Raw genomic sequence first — 8524 nt, 5'->3', positions numbered from 1 at the left:
ATGATATAGAACTTTTAATCGAACACATCAATTTAGTCCTGGCCATGCCCGACACTATAAGTCAACACCAAATCATCGAGGGGCCCAAAGATATCTCTTTTCCTGTTCAGATAAAAGGAATGAAGAAACTTTGACTTATATGCTTGCATAATTACTCATCAAATCATGCACAACAATAAGTTTTATAACATCAAGTTACTGATGCATTTACGTGTCATCAATGCACAACTAACTTGTAAGCCACAACTCATATATCTCTTTTTCAAGATTATAAGATATTATTGTCTCAGAATTAATCATGATAAATTCCATGAAGTAATTATCTGAGCGTGGGTTAATCCAATACTTAAATCTTCATTTCAAAGTACTCATGAACATTGCAACAATACCATTTCTATGTCTAAAACTCTTTAGACAATCTACAATCTAATTCATGATAGCCTTATTTCACTACTTACTTCCAAAAGTACGAAGAACTGTGGAGTTTGAATAATCGAATTATTCGGGAAGTAAAACATGCAAAATGAAACACAATAATAAACAATTGACAAAAGGTATTAAACAAACTCATAAATAATTCTCTATTATCTAATCACCAAAAGTCAATTACATTTACTTTGTTACAAGTTTCAAACTAACTATCCAACTACTAAAACTAATATTACCTTTCAGACCAATGCTCTTGGCATGCTGAATGTGTTTGGCCCTATTTAGACCCTTTGTGAGGGGATCTGCATTGTTCTCTTTTGATGATTCCCTCTTCACTACGAGGTGACCTTCTTCTACTCTATGTCTGATGAAATGGTATTTTATGTCGATATGTTTTGATCTAACATGACCTATTGGTTCCTTTGTCAAGGAAACTACTCCTTCATTATCACATAAAATTTTCATTGACTCCTGGAAAAACTCAAAGGTCTCCGATGAAGTTCTTCAACCAAATTGTATCCTTTGATGCTTCGCTTACTGCTATGTACTTCGATTCACAGGTAGAACCAGCCATTGTCTCTTTGGAACTTTTCTAGGTTACGACTCTTCCATTTAAGGTAAACACCCAACCAGATTGAAAATGGAAGTTGTCTCTATCTGTTTGAAAGTTGGCGTCACTATACCCAGTAACTCTTAATATATCACTACCACCAAGTACTAGGACCCAGTCCTTAGTCCTTCACAGATACTTGAGAATATTCTTAACTGCTATCCAATGAGATCTACCTGCATTTCACTGATAACGACTGACCATGCTCTAAGAAAAGGCCATATTAGGACGAGTACATTTCATAGCATACATGATAGATCCAACGACGGAAGTATATGGAACTTTATTCATTTCTGTTATCTCTGTATCAGTACTCAGGCTCTGAATCTTACTCAAAATGGTATTACTTTGTATAGGCAGTTCTTCTTTCTTGGAATTTTCTATACTAAAACGTTTTAGTACCTTTTCCAAGTATGTATTCTGAAAAAGACAAATTAGTCTTTTACTCCTGTCTCTCAGAATTCTTATCCCCATAATATAAACAACCTCTCTCGCCTTCATAGCGAAACACTTTCCAAGCCAAGATTTAACCTCTTGCAAAGTTGGAATGTCGTTTCCTATAAAAAGTATGCCATCAACATACAATACCAGGAAGGTTACTATGCTCCCACTAGTTTTGACATATACACAAGACTTATCTTCACTTCTTGAGAAGCCAAATTCCTTGACCTCATCGTCAAAGACAAGATTACATCTGCGAGAAGCTTGTTTTAATCCATAGATTGATTTCTGCAAGCATACACACTCTATTTGGATACTTTGCATCTACAAAACCTTCTAGCTTACTCATGTAAACATCCTCAACCAAATTTCTACTAAGGAAAGCGGTTTTGACATCCATCTGCCAAATTTCATAGTCATGAAATGTAACTATGGTGAGCAGTATCCTGATAGGTTTTATTTTAGCCACCGATGGGAAGGTTTTATCATAGTCAACCCCTAGGGTTTGAGTAAAGCCCTTCGCAACCATTCGAGCCTTGAAAGTGTGTACCTTTACATCTATGTCAGTCTTCTTCTTGAAGATCCATTTGCACCCAACTGTCTTACGATTTCTTCCTCAGGTTGAACTCTTGCACTTCAAAGGTTCCTTCATCATATGATTCTTGGATTTCTTCAAGATCAATTGTACTCCTACTATCCTCTTTGCATACGAGTTCTCTCTCTCTCTCTCTCTCTCTCTCTCTCTCTCTCTTCCCCCTTCTCTCTCAAGACTCCCCTTCGTGCTACAAAGACCACGTTCTCACTAGGTTTGTAGAACAAATAACCAAAGGACTTCTGTGTATAGCCGATGAAAATACATCTCTCACTTCGAGGTTTAAGCTTTTTGTGAGTCTCTTATCTAATAAAAGTCTCACAACCCCAAACCTTAATATGTGCCAAAGGCACCAAAAATCCACAATGATCACTCCAAAGCTCAAAATCTTTCCAAATAAGGGTTAGGATTTCAAATTTAGTGTTAAGGGTGATGTAGGCTTAAGATAAGAGGGTTTGATAATGATTTAAGGCCTTTAAATATGGTCCAAGACCCTAAATTGTTTGTGACTGAGTTGAGTACGCCCAACGTACATCTGGTACGCCTAGTGTACGCGAAGGAGCATCTTTAGAGGTTCCTTTATCGTATGATTCTTGGATTTTTTCAAGATCAATTGTACTCCCACTGTCCTCTTTGCATATGAGTTCTCTTTCTCAAAAGACTCCTCTTCGTGCTACAAAGATCACATTCTCAATAGGTCTATAGAACAAATATCCAAAGGACTTCTATGGATAGCCGATAAAAATACATCTCTCACTTCGTGGTTCAAGCTTGTAGTGAGTCTCTCGTCTAAGAAAAGCCTCACAACCCCAGACCTTTATATGTTCCAAAGGCACCAAAAATCCACAAAGATCACTCCGAAGCTCAAAATCTTTCCAAATGTTGGATATGGTTTCAAATTTAGGGTTAAGGGTGATGGAGGCTGAATATAAGAGGGTTTGATAATGATTTAAGGCCTTTAAATAGGATTCAAGACCCTAAATTGGGGTTTGAGACTGAGTTGCGTATGCCCAAAGTACATCTGATACGCCTAGCGTAGGCAACGGAGCCACCACGATTACTCCATCCATGTACGCCCAACATATATTACTTATACACCCAATATACACGACATGCTCCTTGCCGATCTATCTTTCGGCATCCATAACTTTTGTGTCCCAACTCTGTTTTTGATGATCTTTATATCCACAGAAAGGTAATGAGGAGCTTTACAACCCTATCTAATTTATTTTGACTTAAAACACCTCGAACTAAAATCCTTAATCTATGAAAGGCCCGAACCATCACTTTTACAATTATACCCTCGGGCTCCGAAGCGTATACCGAACTCTTGGTACCAACAACCTACCTTATCCACAACTAAATGGGTCTAAACCTCTCTTTCCCTAAAGCCCAAAGCCTTATGATAATCGATCCTTGGGTCACGACCCTGAATTATGATTCGACTCGAAACAGGGTGTTACAGTTTCAATATTATTGTCTTAATTAAAGTTCTTTGTTTTATCTAATTGTTCAAAGTGATATTTAAACACCCCACCCCTGACTTTTAATTTTTCTGCTTTAGTTAAGTTAAGCTGATTCTAGTCATACAGGTTCCCCAAGAGTTCGACATCCTTATTCACCACAACTATAATATTATACAATTATGTTCATTGTCTATGTGTGTTAGTTCGCTTTTGATAGATTAGGATTTATAAATTTTAAACCTGATAATTTTAGTATATAAAAATAACACATCAGAGGTAGTCTAGCTTCTTTAGGAAAGAAAGTGAATGTTATGATTCTATCATGTCCTTGGGTATAAGGCAGGAAGGAAGAGGAATAAAGAAACCATATTTTATCGGGGTAATATCATTATAGCCCAATAAAATTTTAGGTTTTGGTTTAAATAGTCATTTACATGTTTTTAGTAGTCTAAGTCACTTAACTTGTTATTTACCTGCTAAAGAAGGGACTAAGAAAAGTATTTCATAGTTATAACCGGAGTATCAAATATAGATTTTTTGCTAGTGATGGATTTTTTATCGTTCGATTTATAATTCTAATGGATTTTTTGTAGGTTAAGTTTTTGCTTTTAATGGACATGTTCTAGTTTATATTTTTATTGAAGATGGCAGAAAAGAAATTAGGATGATGTTGGTGCAGGGTGGCCAATGGTGGTGCAAGATGGTCGATGGTGGTAGTAAATAATGGTGTAAGGTGGTGGTGTTGAATGTTCTTCAATGACAAGAACACTAAGAATATAATTTCATTCTTGAAGATCTTATAAAATATTTGTAATTAAATACATTTATTAATTATCAAAATGAATAGTTATAATTATAATATTAATAATTTTTAAAACAACTTAATTTGAAAATCTGTGTGGACGCCATGCCATGTCAACACTACATAAACCTTTTAGTTGATTAATATGTCATTTGGATTGTCAATAAATTGGATTGTTAGGTCATAAGTTTAACCATATTACTTCTCCAATTATTGGACGTTCGTTTATTAAATATGTAAAATTAAGTTTATGTCCCTGCACTATAAGAAAAAAATGGACCATTTTAAGCAGATTCAAATGAATTGTTGCGACTTAGTGATATTATTTATGTTTTATTAATATTTTTAATAAAATAATAAATATAAAAAAAATAGAATAAATCAATAAGGACAAATTTGTCTTTTTACCTTAAGGAAAGTGGTTTTTACATCCATCTGCCAAATTTCATAGTAATGCAATGCAACTATGGCGAATATTATCCTAATAGATTTAATCTTAGCCACTTGTGAGAAGGTCTCATCATAGTCAACCCTTGGGGTTTGAGTAAAGCCCTTCGCAACCAGTTGAGCCTTGAAAGTGTGTACCTTTCCATCCATGTTGGTCTTCTTCTTGAAGATCCATTTGCACCAAATTGTCTTACGACCTGGTACATTATCAACCGAATTCCAAACTTGGTTGGCATACATGGACTTGATCTCTTTGTCCATTGCCTCTTTCCATTTGGCTGACTCAGGGCCTACCATTTCTTCCTTGTAATTATATGGTTAATCCAAATTTACTAGTGTACTATCATTGATAGACGTATCACAATCTGCAGTTATATGAAAACCATATAACTCAAGTTGTATTCTAACTCTAGTGGAATGCTTAAGAGGTAAGGACTCGTCAACTGGTTCAACTGGAATTTCTTCCTCAGGTTGAAACCTAGCATCTTCAAAGGTTGCTTCATCTTATGATTCTTGGATTTCTTCAAGATCAATTGTACTCCCACTGTCCTCTTTGCATGTGAGTTCTGTCTCTCAAAAGACTCCCCTTCGTGCTACAAAGAACATGTTCTCACTAGGTCTGTAGAAAAAATATACAAAGGACTTCTGTGGATAGCCGATGAAAATACATCTCTCATTTCGAGGTTTAAGCTTGACGCGAGTCTCTCATCTAATAAAAGCCTCACAACCCCAAACCTTGATATGTGTCAACAAGGGAACCTTCCCTGTCCATATCTTGTGAGGTGTTTTGGCAACCTTCTTAGTTGAGACAAGATTAAGAATATTCACGATAGTCTCTATGGCCCAGAATGAAATTGGAAGAGAATCTCAACTCATAATGGAACGAACCATGTCTAACAATGTTCGATTGCGCCTCTCAGCCACACCATTAAGTTGTGGTGTCCTAGGAGGTGTCAAATTTGAAATTATTCCACATTCCTTGAGGTAGTCGTGGAACTCGAAACTAAGATACCCACCGAATCTATCGGATCTAAGCATCTTTATCTTCCTTCCCATTTGATTCTCGACTTCATGTTTAAACTCCTTGAAAATTTCAAAGGTTTCTAACTTATGCTTGATTAAGTAGATATAGACATATCTGCTATAATCATCAGTAAAAGTCACATAGAATCGACTAGCATCCCTTGTGGTGGATCTGAAGGGCCCACACAAATCTGTGTGTATGAGTTCCAACAAACCTTCACCTCTTTCACAAGAACTAGTGAAAGTTGATTTTGTCATCTTACTCAAAAGACAAGATTCACATTCATTATTTGACCTTAGGTCAAACGATTCCAACAATCCATCCTTTTGGATTTAGGCGATGCGTTTCTTGTTAATGTGTCCAAGACGACAATGCCACAAGTACACTTTGTCTATACCAATAGACGAATCAATTTGAAATTCACTATTACCTAAATTGTCTACACACATCACAGTTTCATACACACCATCACAAGGTAAAGCTTAAAAAAAAATACCATTTTTATAAGAAGAAATAGAACCATTCTCATCATTAAAAAAATATCTAAAACCTTGTTTAATCAATGCATAAAAAGAAATAAGACAAAACTTCAAAAATGGTCCCTGTGGTTTCCGAAAATATCAAGTTTAGTCCCTAAGTTCAAAAAACCTCACAGCTAGTCCATGTGGTTTCAAAACTTTTAACAAATGGTCCTTTTCGTTAACTCCGTTAGCTTTTGACCGTTAAGTCAAGGGTATTTATTTCATTTCACTGCCACAGGGACCATTTATAAAGATTTTCCTTATTTTGAAAAAAAAGAAAAAAATATAATTATTTAATATTAAAGGGTCCTACCCTCTCTCCCACACTCTCTCCTCTCTCTCTCTCTCTCTCTCTCTCTCTCGTAAGTCATCCAATCTCTGCAAAATCTAGGGTTGTGTTCATCTTCGATTCCTTCTCATCCAACTTCATACTTTATTCATCCATGAAACCACCAAACATTTCAGAAATCCTGCCGTGTTTCTTCTGATTTTTCTCTATTTCTAGACAATGCTAGGTTCCCTGTTTCAAGAAACAATTAAATTTCGTTTATTTGGCTGCAACGAACTTCTTTAAAATCTAGTATATTCGAAAGATAATTGAAAGAAGGAACAATGATCCAAGATCACTTATTGCGTTCGAATAGTAATCAGATTCAGAGGCACATCAAACGTTCCAACAACTTGCTCTCCGATATCCCTGGGATGATGATAGGGACGACAGAGGTTGGACAAATCATCATGTCGATGCTCGAAAAGGAGACCTTAAGGAGGTGAATATAGATATAAATTGTAAAAGTTTTTCTTCTTCTTCTACTTCTTCTTCTTCTTCATGGTTTTTCTGTTTAAACTAATAGCAACCTTTAATATTGTCTCCAATTCCATTGTTCCTTCATCTGAGCAAGATGAAGAGCCACCTGATGTAACAGGAAATAGTTGTGTGCTTCTACAATCAGAGGACCTGTGGGTTATGTCAATTTGGGTAGCTGGTACACATTCAAAGAGGAGATACCTGTTTTCAAGATGGATAAGAGGTCAAGATGGAGATATATGTTATGTAGGACCACTTATCCTTCGATTTCAATAAGAAACGAAGCCCTAACCCTTGATTTTTAAATATCATGGCTCTGTGAGCAGACACCCTTTGACTTTAATAAGAAAAGAAGTCCTAAACCTTCGATTTTTTTAATTTCCTTACTCTATGAGCATAAACTCTTCAATTTTAGGAAAAAAAGAAACCGTACTTTCAAAAATTGTTGATTTTGTGGACTTGTAAGCGCAAAGCGTTGATTTCCGTTGAGAAGTGAAGCAATGACACCAAGATGATATATATATTTGCAGGTGGGATGCTCATGGTGCTTATGTCATGATAATGGTGCTTTACGCATCGAGGGAAGAGAGAATAAGATGATAGTGATGGTCAACACTATGGAGAGAGAGAGAGAGAGGTGGGACCCTTTAATATTAAATAATTATATTTTTTTCTTTTTTTTTCAAAATAAGGCAAATTTTCATAAATGGTCCCTATGGTAGTGAAATGACATAAATACCCTTGACTTAACGGTCAAAACTAACGAAGTTAACGAAAAGGACCATTTGTTAAAAATTTTGAAACCACAGGGACCAACTGTGAGGTTTTTTGAACTTAGGGACTAAACTTGATATTTTCGGAAACCACAGGGACCATTTTTGAAGTTTTGTCAAGAAATAATGTTTTTTGTCATTTCTGACGGGTAGCAATAATTCAATAAATCTAAACTAACTCCATCACTAAGCGCTAGACTATAAACTCCAATCTTGGTGACAGGTGAAGATCACTTAGTCCCCAAGATTAAGTTTATTCTACCATGATCCACGTCCTCACTTCTTCTTCGACCCTACAAATCAGAAAAAAGTGAATTCCACATCATGTATCGAGTACCCAAGAACGAGAAGCTGGTGACTTTTACAATAAGATAGTATATATACCTACAAAAGTTGGTTTCACCTTGCCGTCTTTGATGTATTGCAGATACTTTGGGTAGCTTCATTTCCAATCCCCCTTGTCATTGCAGTAGAAGCAAGTGACCTCTTTAGGTTCAAAGATAAGGGAGCATCTGAACAGGATTTTCCTTTAGGTCCATTGTTTGATGACCCAACTTGAGACTTTCCCTTCCATTTTTGCTTAGGAGGACCTTTCCTCTTTTTCCCTTTAC

The sequence above is a fragment of the Lactuca serriola genome, chromosome 2, assembly GCF_051521515.1.
Source record: "Lactuca serriola cultivar US96UC23 chromosome 2, Lser_US96UC23_V15, whole genome shotgun sequence".
NCBI lineage: Eukaryota > Viridiplantae > Streptophyta > Magnoliopsida > Asterales > Asteraceae > Lactuca > Lactuca serriola.
This window is presented reverse-complemented; position numbering follows the sequence as displayed.